Raw genomic sequence first — 15,032 nt, forward strand, 5'->3', positions numbered from 1 at the left:
TATTTCTAATTCCCTGTACAATTCATGGACTCTACACAGATCCACTGGTCTGTCAGAAACATTATTATGTTAAAAACACTCAGTTTATATTTTGAGATACTATATTTTACTGTTATACAGGTTTTTTTCATTCATTGTTTTGCTCAAAAAAAAAATTTCCTGGTTATTGTCCTACTTATGTTCTTGCTGATCAACTTATAATATATGTAGTTCAATTTTGTGGGGCTTCCCTGGTGGCTCAGATGGTAAGGAATCTGCCTGAAATTCTGTAGACTTGGGGTTCTATCCCTGGTTTGGGAAGATTCTCTGGAGAAGGGAATGGCTACCAATTCCAGTGTTCTTGCCTGGAGAATTCCATGGACAGAGGAGTCTGGCAAGGAAATATACATACATATCTTATGTTCACATTGCATACAGTGTTTATAGGTGCTCTGAAAAAAATCTTGCAGGCAAATATTAAACTGATAATGTTAGCTTTCCCAAGGAAGGGGGGGGTGGGTAATGGTCACAAAATGGAAGAGTCATGATTACTGGGATGATGAGGACAATTGTCTTACTCATACCTGGATGATGGGGAGAGCATTTTAGGAGCAGGTACTTGTACAGAATTTGAAGACACATGGAAATGAGTGATATGAAGAAGAAAAGCAGAAGTTTTGAGCTAGAAGAAAAAAAACTAATCAAGGTGATAAGTCTTCAGGGAAATGCTATTCAGGATGGTTTAAATTCTGGGGAATATCTAAAGCTTTGGTTGAATGCTTGGGCAAGAGTCACAGTATCAAGGACAATCATGCCTAAATTAGGAGCTTGAATTTTTTGTTATAATTTGGATAAATCACTGAAAAATTTTAAACAAGGTATTGTCATAATCAAATTTTAATCTTTAAAATGTCATTCTGATGTCTAGGTGGAGGTTTGAATGGAGAATCTAGGACATTATGTAGATGGCTACTGCAATAATCCATGTATAGATCATAACATTGGTCTTCATGTAGCCTAGTCTCTTTGTGATGTCATAGTCAAATAAACACAATTTTTGGAGGCAAGAATAGTCACATGCAACATAAGATTTTATTAAAAGTTCAAGAATAGTGTTGCAAAAATCCTTTTTTCCCCCCATTCATCTTTATATATCCCTCAAATCCTAGAACTGTACCCAAAGCTTTCTTCCATCCTCAATTCAGGTATGGACTCCAGAACTTTTTTTTCACTCCTCTTCTTACCTTCCTGGATGTGTTCTTTCTTCCCATTACCTTTTCTCTGCCCTAGCTCTCTTTCTGGTTATTTCCATCTCTCAACTATTTTGAACCATTATCAGTAAAGGTTCTTTACTGATGGTTCTTAAATAATTCTTGCAAGTAGGAGGAAGACATATTGCAAATACTCATACATGAATCACTTTTATCTTTGTTAAATAGGAGAAATGTGATTAGAGACTATAATCTGATAGTGGTCATAGGGATAGACAGGAGGGATGAATGTTAAAGTAATATTGGAAGCAAAATGAGGGAAATTGGGTGTGGAATGACAGAAATAAGATACTTGGGTGGGGGCAAGTGGAGCTTGTCTGGCAATACTCTCCATGTTTCTTTTGGACATGGAATCATTGCAGGGTACTTTTGACTAAGCCAGAGAACGTCACAGAAGAGCTAGAGGATACATAATGGGTTCAACTTTGTGAAGGTTTATTTTTAAATGTTTTAGGTTACCTAAGAGGAGCTCTCCAGAGACGGATGGAGAAATGAGGTTGCAACTTAGAAGAAAAATGGACTTGGAATTCATCATTTTCCAAACAGAGAATATGCTCAGAGGCCTGGGGGAAAATGTAAGATAAAGACTAAGATAGAAGACAGAGTTTCCAAAAGTTTAGAGCAGAGGAAAGGAGGAAAGTGAAGTCGCTCACTTGTGTCCGACTCTTTGCCACCCCATGGACTGTAGTCTACCAGGCTCCTCTGTCCATGGGATTTTCCAGGCAAGAATCCTGGAGTGGGTTGCCGTTTCCTTCTCCAGGAGATCTTCCTGACCCAGGGATTGAACCCAGGCTTCCTGCATTGTAGGCAGATGCCTTACTGTCTGAACCACCAGGGAAGTCGTTAGAGCAGAGGAGTAGATATAAAAGAAGCAGGCGAGGGAGGAAAATGCTTCATGTTCAAAATGTCAGATATTACAGAAAAGTTGAGAACCACATGAGCTAAGAATTGGAAATAGTGGAAATAAGCTTAAGAATTGCCCAGTGCATTTGACCCCATTAAGAGACATTTCAGTGGAGATGGGGACTACAGGCTGATTACTATCAGGGTTATTGACTACTCTTTCAATACTTTTGTTTGTGAGGAAAGATATAGCTGAAATGGGAACCCAGAAGTATGCTGATGGGTTTTAGGTAATAGGGGCTATGTGGATGAGCGGCCCCTTTTCAAGAGGACAAAAAATAGAAGTCTCATCTTAAGGGTTAAGACACATTAGGTAGATTGAGGGACAGCTGGGTAAAGTGCTTGAATGAGAAGGGAAATTTATTTATAGTAAAAAATAGGTTTCATGTGGCACTATAGGAAGAACTTAATTTGATTCTCCAACCCTATCTGCTAGGAACTATGCGGTAATGAAGAAAGAAGACTGTTTCTGCCCCCAAGAAACTAATGGTCCAGTTAAGATATTCATCTAGTCAACAAATATTTAATAAAAGCCAACAATGTGCTAAGAGACACTGTTTCAGGTCGTGAGTATACAGTGAAAGTGAAGTCGCTCAGTCATGTCTGACTCTTTGTGACCCCGTGAACTGTAGCCTACTAGGCGCCTCCGTCCATGGGATTCTCCAGGCAAGAATGCTGGAGTGGGTTGCCATTTCCTTCACCTGGGGATCTTCCCGACCCAGGGATCGAACCTGGGTCTCCGGCATTGCAGGCAGACGCTTTAACCTCTGAGACACCAGGGAAGCCCTTATTTCAAGTCAAATTGCTAAATGATGTATAGGAGTATACAGTAAGGGCTACAAAACAAGGTCTAAGCCCTCAGAGAGATTGTGTTCCAGGAGAGGCAGACATGCAAATAAAGAAATTCTTTAACCATTTACAGAGCTATAAAAGCTGCCTTACCCCACAGAATAGAGAAGTTCCTCGATCTTTGCTTCTGTTACGCTCCCCTTAGGAAGCAAACATGGAGGGACTTGTCCATTCTATGGGGCAAGGCAGCTCAGAGGAGGCAGGTGGAGATTCTCCTTTGCCAAGAAGGGAATAATGATTGAGATGAGTCTTGAAAGAAGAGTGGGTATTCAGCGGATGAAAGCTGTAAGGAAAGTTAGGACAGGCAGAGGGCGCGATATGAGCGCGAGGGAGGGCTTTGACAGGACGACCGGGTGGGCTTGGGAAGATGACTCATGGGAGAGGAACAAAGCGAAGGGTGAGGATTAGGATGTGAGAGCCGCAGAGGGCCGCTGGAGCGTGCATTTTGGGTGGAGGCCAAGGATGGCAGGAATGAAAAGCTCTGTGGGATTAAGTGGCCCCAAGGTTCTGAAAGGCTCTGGCTTAGAGGGGTGTTCAGCCTGGCACAAAGAGAGTCATGACCGATGCTACTGTCAGCGCTCCGGCGCAGTCAGCAGGCTTGGTCAGGGCGCCAAAATGGAGGCCTCGGAAAAGCGCTCTGTGCTTCTGGTGAGCCTGGCTGGAAGGCTGGTGGTGAAGTGAGATCTCAGGCATGATGGGAGCACATGGAAAGTGGAAGATTCCGCGGGGTCTCGTGGCTGCGCAGTTATGTGGAGACATCTGGGCAGCCACCCCCACACGTCCTCTGTCAGGCCACATCACCGTGGGTGAGGGAGTCTCATTTCCCTGAGGTCCAGTGCTTGTCCAAAATGAAGGGAGTCAGTATCAACAAGCCCTGGGGTCCTTTGTAGCACTGAAATTCTAAGAATCTACTTGTGAGCAAAACTTCTTGAGATAAAGAAATGTGCTTCCTTGTTCTTTTTTACTTTGGAATAAAAAGCAACTGTTTAGTAAGGAACTTAAACACCTAGTAGATATACAATCAATATGTAATCAATTGACTCATTTCATACTGGCAGGAATTTTTTATTCTTCACATTACAAGGTAAAGATTTGTTATAAGTAAGCTCCAGGTGCAAATAATACAAACATATTTGCATTATCATTTTTTTCTAGTTATGGTTTGGTATTTAGTTGCCAGCTGTGTCTGACCCTTCTGTGACCCCATGGATTGGGGTTTTCCAGGCAAGAATACTGGAAAGGGTTGCCATTGCCTTTGTCCAGGGGATCTCCCCAACCCAGGGATCAAACCCAAGTCTCCTGTATTGGTAGGCCTGATGCATGTGGTTCCAAGCTTTCACTCTTTCTGATTTTTAATCTGATAAACCAGCATGCAAATTAACCTGGACCCCCAAAAGCTGAGTCCTGAAAGCAGGAGGGCTGGCGACAAACATTTTTCTAAAGCTCTTCAAATTTAATAATATTTACTACCCTGAAATTTATCATTATTTTGTTCAAATAAATATTAGAGTATCATCATAAAACTTAGGAGATGATAAAATATCAGGTAAACTGAATCATTTTAATTTATCTCCATGCGTACTCCAAATCTTTTGAGTTTTGGAGGGATGTCATTTTCTCATCTTTCTAATAATTTTTAGTAGATTTGCTCCTTCTATCCTCCCCCTATTCCTTTGATCTGATGCGATTCCCCTTTTATTAATGTTTACCCTCCTTCATATCCAAGTCTGATGTGACTTCGCTCATATGCTTTTCATTCCTTTGTGGATAATACCCGTAGTGACCAAAAATGAACTCAAATCCTAACTCAACAGAGGCCCCCTGGACACTCTCTTATGGAAAACTCAGCTGCTGCTCCTTGATTGCCCTGCCATTTGTCATTATCCTTTGTTTACAGTCTCTGAGCCAGTTTTCAATCCATGCAACAGCACTTCTGTCCAAATCAATTTGTATTAATTTTTCAAGTCAAAGTTTGCAAGGCACGGCAGCCAATGGATTCCGGAGGTTCAAGCATATTGCTTGTTCCCTTCATCCAGTGATTTTTTTTGTAATTAGATTTTTTCATTTAAGTGGGGGTGGGGAGGAGATCGAGTTTCTGAGGCATGATCTTCCGACGCTGTCTCATCGCCTAGTGAAAATTCCTGTGTGCAGGTATTGACGCTGGCGCGAGTTTAATACGGATGATAAAGTAGAGGATTTTTTAAAAAATGGAACTGAAATGCCAGCTGCTCCTCACATTCCTTGCACCATATTGTCTAATGAAGCGGCCCCTTTTTCAGCAGCTCCAGCCAGGAATCTTTGAGTCATGTTTGATCCCCTTTTATCCTTTGATCAACATTTGATCCTTGGAAGGAAGCCAAATTCTGAGAGCGCACCGGACTCCCTCTGCTTGGCCCCGGATCGCTCTCTCCCTCCCGCGCTGTTATTAACGCTCCCGCAGCCCTAAACTTTTTAACCAGCTGCACGTCTGCAGTTCTTTGTTCCTTGGTCTGAGGCGGTCACTCGGCTGTTGCAAATTGTTTTCAAATCAGCTGGTCAAGTCGACCCCCGTGCCGTGGGCAAAGCCTCATTATTCAGGAGCTTTGTCTTCCTTAAGTTGTTTAGAAGCCTTGGGTCCTGCGTCGGTCATCTTCTGCATCTTGGCTGGGGGGCAAACACAGCTTTCTGGAATTCACTGCCATTGTTCCAGGTCTTAAGATTTTTAGTCTCAATAAAAATGTAAATCCATGGCTGATTCATATCAATGTATGACAAAACCCACTGGAAAAAAATAATAATAATAATAAAAATTAAAAAAAAAAAAAAAAAAAAATCCAGCGGATTTTGTGTGTTGGTGGGCAGCGGCAGAGTTGTGGAGTTCTTGCCTATGCTGTTTTAGGAGTACTATCATTTTAATAGTTCTCAGAATCTTCTGCTATTTTAAAAACAAAACCAGTTTTAACCTAGCTCTTTAAATCCACCATTTACATTTTGCAAATCACCCTGATGCAAAACTCTCAAAAAGCCAAAAAAACCTCACTCACAATAAAGAATTATAAGTATTAGGTTTAGCACATTGTATCTGAATGTGTCTCTCCTCCTCTAGTGAGAATAGTCACTGTTTTTTTTTTTTTTTCATTTATTTTTATTAGTTGGAGGCTAATTACTTTACAATACACTACAATATTGTAGAGAATAGTCACTGGTTTTTAACTTTGCCTGTTTACACCATGCCTTACTCCCATCTGACTATCTGAACTTTATACTGTGCCGCTCAAATCTCTGCCCCCAAATGAATTTTATAATACTTGACCTTTTAATCTAGCAAATCAGGCCTTTCTGTAATCAAATTAAACTTTTCATGGGATGAACCCAACTATCAAATGTCATCTTATCTTCAGCAGCAGAAGTTGAAATAGAAATATCAGACATGTAGACAAGAAAGAGTCAAAACAGATCATTAACACCAGACTAAATGCCTTTAGACTGTCTTACAATGACTTCATGCTTAGCTGTTGAAAATAAGCTGTCAAAAACTATGTTGCTGTCTGTTCAAGGAATATGAAATAATATACTAAATATGTTTGCTTTGAAGACTGTCTGGAACAGCTCTGAAAAACATTAACAATTTTGCATGGACATATGGATGCCGGAGTGGATGAAATAGATATTTTGGGGACAGAAAGCACTAAAGGTAGACTTGCTATATTATGCTCATTGGACTATCCCTTGCTAATAAAAGTTAATGGAAAATAAGAATAAACCAATTAGAATATACGCAATGAAAACAAATAGTAGAAGATATGGCCCAAACTGCCATTAAATACTATGATTTATTTTAACTGCCTCTTAAACACTCTACAATTCATTTACACTTACAATTAAAAATTCTTTCAAAGTATGTGAATAGTAAATAAGTGAAGTTTAACCCTAATATTCAAACTTCAAAAATAAGTACTGTCTTACTCTGGTCTCCCAAAGAAATTAAACAGATCTGATCCAACCAGAAAGAGACATGAATGACATTTGCTAGATTTTATCACCTTTAGATGTTTTGTGAGGGTCTGTTTTCTGATTAATAAAACCACTGGGAATTTTTTTTTGGGGGGGGGAATTATTTTTTTGCAGGATGTTACACATACTATTCTCTGAGATCAGGAAGATGGTGATGCCCCTATGATTGGTAAAGGAAAGACATATTGTATGCAAAGCACCTATCATTGTTCCTGGTGCATAGTAGGTGCTCAATACTTTCCTTTTCCCATTAAATAAACCATTCAATCAACGTGTGATCAGGCACTGCTTCTAACTACTGGTCTGACCTCTACAACTTAAAGTGTTTGCCAGAGACTTCCTTCGCAGTTCAGTGGTTAAGACTCAGGTTCAATTCCTGGTCAGGGAGCAAGGATCTTGCATGCCTCGCAGTATGGCCAAATAAAATGAAATAAATAATGATAATAATATACAGACTAAAAACATGCTCAGGAGAGAGCAGTGCATCTGAGTTTCAAGGGGGCATCTTACAGTTCATGCAACAAGGGAGTGAATTAAAAATGGGTGATGTTGAGAAGGTCTAGAGGGTTTTTAAGCAAGAGTGTAACTAGTGCAACACCATGGAAAGCAGAAGCAAGCACAAAGCCGAGCCAAGTCTGAACGCTGGGTTGGAGTGAAAGACAGGTCAGGCCCTAGATTCTCTAACACAGATACTAGCAGGAGTAAAGGCATCAGTGGTGGATGGGAGACACTGATGGAGTATTTGAAGTTTTCCAAGTACATCCCTGGAACAAAAACAACCTGGCTGACGCACAGGAAAGGGTTAACCTTACCCAAATGGAGGCTTGACCTTTGCCCTCATTTCTGGGAAGTAATCTCCAAGCCCTTGGAATGTCTGCTTCATATGAGTATGTTTGCTTACCTGAAGGCCTGGGGCCATGCCAGATAATTTCGGTTAACAATGTGATTTATGGTGAAGGGAGGGCCTTAGGTAATACGGCATCTCTTCAGACTCTGGAGGGGATGGGAGGCTAAGGTTAGCCATATGGAAGGTCAATCATATCGATGTGTTAAAGTCACAATAAAGCTCAGGACGTGAACGCTTGGGTGAGCTTCTGTAGATGGCAGTACTTCACGCACCTTGTCACACCTCATCACTAGGAGAAATAGACACAGTGACCACCACTCCCCGTGGAGGGAACACCCAGAAGCTCTGCACCTTGGTGGCTCCCAGCCCTGCCTTGTGCGACTCTTCGCTCTGTTGATTTTCATCTGTGTCCTTTTGTCACTTCCAAGATGAGGTTGTGAAAGACAGTGACTTCCATTTTGCTCAAATTCTTTCTGGGGCTCCCTTGCTTGGTCATCCTGGAGGCCAGCTGCTATTCAGAGTCACCCTCTGGAAAGGTCCACAGGACAGGCTCCCAGCCACAGCCTACAAGGCACTGAGGCTTTCAGACCAGGAGCCAGGGAGGAATAGAATGCTGCCAACAACCAAGTGGATCCACCTTCAGTAAAATGTTGAGCATTTCCTATAATTTCCTCTGTGTGAGAATCCCAGAGCCAGAGGAGGGAGGCGCGCCTCATGAAAACTGTGAGATCAGTGTTTGAAGTTGCTGTGTTTTAGGATAATTTCTTATGCAGCAATAGACAATTAGTCCACTTGGCTTACATCTCTGCTTCACTCCTTTGCACTAGTGTGATTGGTTATGTTATTGAAGTTTTCTGTGCCTTGATTTAGTTACATGTAAACTTCGGGATGATAGTAGTACCTACCTTACAAGGTGATTGTGAACACCAATACAATGAATTGATCCCCAGCAGGACCACATAGTAATTGCTCAGTGTGCATCTTAACTCTCATTAACACGGGCCTGGGGACTATGTTGAAATAAAAGTGGCACGTACTGGTAGAGGGTGTGGCAGCAGGGTCTCCCAAGCTGAGACTGAGTGTTTTTAGTGATGGCATCTGATGTGACTACTAGTTGAAGATGCTATTCTCTGAATGAATAATTTAGAAAATTTAGAAAAAAAGAATATGCTGCAATTGAGGGCTCAGATTTCTCTTCAGCACAATTGTATAATGCGACAGATGTACTAAGCTCTTAAGGTGTAGACATCCCATTTTGAAGGTAGGCAGAAGGTGAAGGTTGATATGGATGATAATTAGAAAATGTATAAAAGGAACTTAATATTTTTCTTATTGCTAGTTTTGCCCTGTGGATTCTTTAGGTATCCAAGAACTGTGAATTAGGATGTATGTTTGTCACAAAAACAAATGAAATAAATTTATTGTATTTATCAGATCATCATTTTCCTGTAATAACTTAATTAAAGTATTCCCTGTTAAAAGCTTATGTCTATAATTACTATTCAGTAAGTGTTCAATTCAAGTCTATGGTATTCTTATAAGTTGAGCTATACATCCAAATATATTTCTACCCTCGAATCCTTTTTCTGGCCACTTCTCTTTCCATGATGCATTTTCTTATGGAATATTTTATATAGCTAAGTCATGCATTTTCATGCATTTAGGAGTACAGATGGCCAAGATGAAGAGGACTGCTAGGCTAGGGTCCTTCCAACATAATTTAATTTGGGGGTTCTATAGTTCCAGAAACCTCTCGACGGGAGTAGAAAGGCATTTTAGAAGGACATGATTGGCAGCCCTTGCTTGAGTAATTTGTATTCTCTTTGCAGCCAAGTGCAATAACATCAACTTGAAGTGATAAGGATACTGCTAAATTTGCTTTAATTAATGTCAGGTCCCTGAGTAATAAATCACCATTAATTTGTGAGTTAGTTTTTTGGAAATGGCCTAGACTTTTTGGCTGTCACTGAAATTTGGCTGGGAAAGCCTCCCACTTGTGGAAGCCTGTCTGCTCAATCATTTTCTTCTCTCTTTATAGTTTTTCAAGGTGAGACTTCATCTGAGTTGAAGATATGTAAGATTATTCTCATTTTTTTAAAAACTAGAATCCCAGCAAAAACTTAACCTTGTCAACCCTTCATGTAGACTTATATCTGTTAGAAGAGTTAGTAACTACTTTATTTTAGGCTAGTAGTTTTCATACAATTATGTGCTAATGTGATTTTTTTTTCAGGAAAATGTTCCAAAGAGCAGAATTTCATGATAAAACATGAATTATGAAAAAGAAAGTATCTACATTAAAAAAAATAATTGAATTTGACTTCATTTTTCAACATTTTCTTGAGGTTGGATGGGATACACAAAACCCATATCTCCTTCCTTTCCCGTCCCTATAATTTAGAGATTCATTTTTGTGGTTGCATATTTTTAAAAAAGATGGATGTATGTGTCTTCTAGTCATTGGATTGGTCGGAAAATTTGTTTGGGTTTTCCCATAACAGCTTACGGAAAACCCAAACAAACTTTTTGACCAACCCAGTATTTGATATCAGTTCGGTTCAGTTCAATTCAGTTGCTCAGTGGTGTCTGACTGTGGCCCTATGGACTGAAGCATGCCAGGCTTCCCTGTTCATCACCAACTCCTGGAGCCTGCTCAAACTCATGTCCATCGAGTCGGAGATGCCATCCAACCATCTCATCCTCTGTTGTCTACTTTTCCACCTGCCTTCAATCTTTTCCAGCATCAGAGTCATTTCTTGTGGGTCAGTTCTTCGAATAAGGTGGCCAAAGTATTGGAACTTCAGCTTCAGTCCTTCCAATGAATATTCAAGACTGATTTCCTTTAGGATGGACTGGTTGGATCTCCTTGCAGCCCAAGGGACTCTCAAGAGACTTCTCCAACACCACAGTTCAAAAGCGTGAATTCTTCAGTGCTCAGCTTTCTTTATACTCCAACTCTCACATCCATACATGACTACTGGAAAAATCATAGCTTTGACTAGATGGACCTTTGTTGGCAAAGTAATGTCTCTGCTTTTTAATATGCTGTCTAGGTTGGCCATAGCTTTTCTTCCATGGAGCAAGCGTCTTTCAATTTCATGGCTGCAGTCACCATCTACAGTGATTTTGGAGCCCAAGAAACTAAAGTCTTTCACTGATTCCATTGTTCCCCTCTATATGGCATGAAGTGATGAGACCAGATGCCACAATCTTAGTTTTCTGACTGTTTTAAGCCAACTTTTTCACTCTCCTCTTTTACTTTCATCAAGAAGCTCTTTAGTTCTTCACTTTCTGCCATAAGGATGGTGTCATCTGCTTATCTGAGGTTATTGATACTTCTCCTGGCAATCTTGATTCCAGCTTGTGCTTCATCCATCTTGGCATTTTACATGATGTACTCTGCATTTAAGTTAAATTAGCAGGGTGACAATATACAGCCTTGACATACTCCTTTGCTGATTTGGAACCAATCCATTGTTCCATGTCCAGTTCTAATACTGTCTCTTGACCCACATGCATATTTCTCAGGAGGCAGGTAAGGTAGTCTGGTATTCTCATTTCTTTCAGAATTTTCCACAGTTTGTTGTGATCCACACAGTCAAAGACTTTGGCATAGTCAATAAAACAGAAGTAGATGTTTTTATGGAACTCTCTGCTTTTTGGAGGATCCAGCAGATGTTCCAATTTGATCTTTGGTTCCTTTGCCTTATCTAAATCCAGCTTGAACATGTGGAAGTTCATGGTTCACATATTGTTGAAGCCTGGCTTGGAGAATTTTGAGCATTACTTTGCTAGCATGTGAGATGAGTGCAATTGTGTGGTAGTTTGAGCATTCTTTGGCATTGCCTTTTTTTGAGATTAAAATGAAAACTGACCTTTTCCAGTCCTGTGGCCACTGCTGAGTTTTCCAAATTTGCTGACATGTTGAGTGTAGCACTTTCACAGCATCATCTTTTGAGATTTGAAATAGCTCAACCGGAATTCCATCACCTTCACTAGTTTTGTTTGTAGTGATGCTTCCTAAGGCCTATTTGACTTCTCATTCCAGGATGTCTGGCTCTAGTTGAGGGATCACACCCCTGTGGTTATCTGGGTCATGAAGATCTTTTTTGTATAGTTTTTCTGTGTATTCTTGCCACCTCTTCTTAATATCTTCTGCTTCTGTTAGGTCCATACCATTTCTGTCCTTTATTGTGTTCATCTTTGCATGAAATGTTCCCTTGATACCTTTAATTTTCTTGAAGAGATCTCTAGTCTTTCCCATTCTGTTGTTTTCCTCTATTTCTTTGCATTGATCACTGAGGAAGGCTTTCTTATCTCTCCTTGCTATTCTTTGGACCTCTGCATTCAAATGGGTATATCTTTCCTTTTCTCCTTTGCCTTTTGCTTCTCTTCTTTTAACAGCTATTTGTAAGGTCTCCTCAGACAATCATTTCTTTTTCTTGGGAATGATCTTGATCCCTGCCTCCTGTACAATGTTACAAACTTCCTCCCATAGTTCTTCAGGCACTCTGTCTTTCAGATCTAATCCCTTGAATTTATTTCTCACTTCCACTGTGTAATCATAAGGGATTTGATTTAGGTCATACCTGAATGGTCTAGTGGTTTTCCCTACTTTCTTCAATTTAACTCTGAATTTGGCAATAAGGAGTTCATGATCTGAGCAACAGTCAGCTCCTGGTCTTGTTTTTGCTGACTGTATAGAGCTTCTCCATCTTTGGCTGCAAAAAGTATAATCCATCCTATTTTGGTATTGACCACTTGATGATGTCCATGTGTAGAGTCTTCTCTTGTGTTGTTGGAAAAGGGTGTTTGCTATGTCCAGTGTATTCTCTTAGCAAAACTCTATTAGTCTTTGCCCTGCTTCATTCTGTACTCCAAGGCCAAATTATCTGTTACTCCAGGTATTTCTTGACTTCCTACTTTTGCATTCCAGTCCCCTTTAATGAAAAGGACATCTTTTGGGGGTGTTATTTCTAGAAGGTCTTGTAGGTCTTCATAGAACGGTTCAACTTCAGCTTCTTCAGCATTACTGTTCAAAGCATAGCCTTGGATTACTGTGATATTGAATGATTTGTTTTAGAAATGAACAGAGATCATTCTGTCATTTTTGAGATTGCATCCAAGTACAAGGCATTCTGTACATTTTTGAGATTGCATTTTGGACTCTTTTATTGAGTATGATGACTACTCCATTTCTTCTAGGGGATTCTTGCCCACAGTAGTAGTTATAATGGTCATCGGAGTTAAATTCACCCATTCCAGTACATTTTAGTTCGCTGATTCCTAAAATGTCAATGGTCACTCTTGCCATCTCCTGTTTGACCACTTCCAATTTTCCTTGATTCATGGACCTAACATTCCACTTTCCTATGCTTTATTGCTCTTTACAGCATCAGACTTTACTTCCATCACCAGTCACATCCATAACTGGGTGTTTTTTTTTTTTTTTTTTCTTTGACTCTGTCTCTTCATTCTTTCTGGAGTTATTTCTCCACTGATCTCCAGTAGCATATTGGGCACCTACCAATCTGGGGAGTTCATCTTTCAGTGTCCTATCTTTTTGCCTTTTCATACTGTTCATGGTGTTCTCAAGGCAAGAATACTGAAGTGGTTTGCTATTCCCTTCTCCAGTGGACCACGTTTGTCAGAACTCTCCATCATGACCCGTCCATCTTGGGTGGCCCTACATGGCATGGCTCATAGGTTCATTGAGTTAGACAAGGCTGGGTCCATGTGATCAGACTGGTTTTTTTCTCTGATTTTAGTTTTCAGTCAGTCTGCCCTCTGACAGAGAAGGATAAGAGGATTATGGAAGCTTTCTGATGGGAGAGACTGATTGAGGGGGAATCTGGGTCTTGTTCTGATGGGTGGGGACATACTTGTGAAAGTGAAGTCGCTCAGTCCTGTCTGACTCTTTTTAACCCCATGAACTGTAGCCTACAAGGCTACTCTGTCCATGGAATTTTCCAGGCAAGTAAATCTTTAATCCAATTTTCTGTTGATGGGTGGGGCTGTGTTCCCTTCCTGTTATTTCCTGGGGCCGAACTATGGTGGAGGTAATGAAGACAGTGACGACCTCCTTCAAAAGGTCCCATTCATGCACTTCTGCACTCACTGCCCCTGACCCTGCAGCAGACTACCACTGACCCACACCTCCACCGGAGACTCCTGAACACCCACAGGCAACTCTGGGTCTATTGTGGAGTCACTGCTCCTTTTTCCTGGGTCCTGGTGGGCACAGGTTCTGTTTGTGCCCTCCAAGATTTCTTTAATTAGTATCTTATATTTTTCTAAATACAGGTCTTTTATCTCCTTAGGTAGGTTTACTCCTAGGTAGTTTATTCTTTTTGTTGCAGTGGTAAATGGGATTGTTTCCTTAATTTCTTCTTCTGATCTTTTGTTGTTAATGTATAGGGATCCAAGAAATTTCTGTGTGTTAATTTTAAATTCTGCTTCTCTACCTATGTTGATGAGTTTAGTAGTTTTCTGGTATCATCTTTAGGATTTTCTATGTAGAGTATGTCACCTGCAAACCATGACAACTTTACTTCCTTTCCAAGTTGAATTTCTTTTATTTCTTTTTCTTCTCTGTTATGTTTAGGACTTCCAAAACTATGTGGTGAGAGTAAACATCCTTGCCTTATTCCTGATCTTAGAGGAAATGTTTTGAGTTTTTCACCCTGAGAATGATGTTTGCTATGTGTTTGTTCTGCATGGTCTTTATTATATTGAGGTAGGTTCCCTCTATGCCCAAATTTCTGCAGAGTTTTTATTGTAAGTGGTTGTTGAATTTCATCAAAAGCTTTCTCCTGCATCTATTGAGATTATCATATGGTTTTCATTCTTTAATTTGTTGATATGGTAGATCATATTGATTTTCATTTATTGGAGAATCCTTGCATTTTGGGGATAAATCCCATTTGATCATGTTTATGATCCTCTTAATGTGTTGTTGGATTCTGCTTGCTGGTATTTCATTGAGGAGTTTTGTGTCTATGTTCATCAGTGATACTAGCCTCTAATTTTTTTTTTTGTGTGTGAAATATTTGCCTGGTTTTAGTATCAGAACCATTGTGGCCTTATAGAATGAGCTAGGGAGTGTTGCTTCCTCTGCAATTTCTTTGAAGAGTTTTGGAAAGAGAGGTGTTAGCTCTTCTTTAAATGTTTGATGGAATTCACTTGTGAAA

Source organism: Dama dama, chromosome 31 (assembly GCF_033118175.1).
Source record: "Dama dama isolate Ldn47 chromosome 31, ASM3311817v1, whole genome shotgun sequence".
NCBI lineage: Eukaryota > Metazoa > Chordata > Mammalia > Artiodactyla > Cervidae > Dama > Dama dama.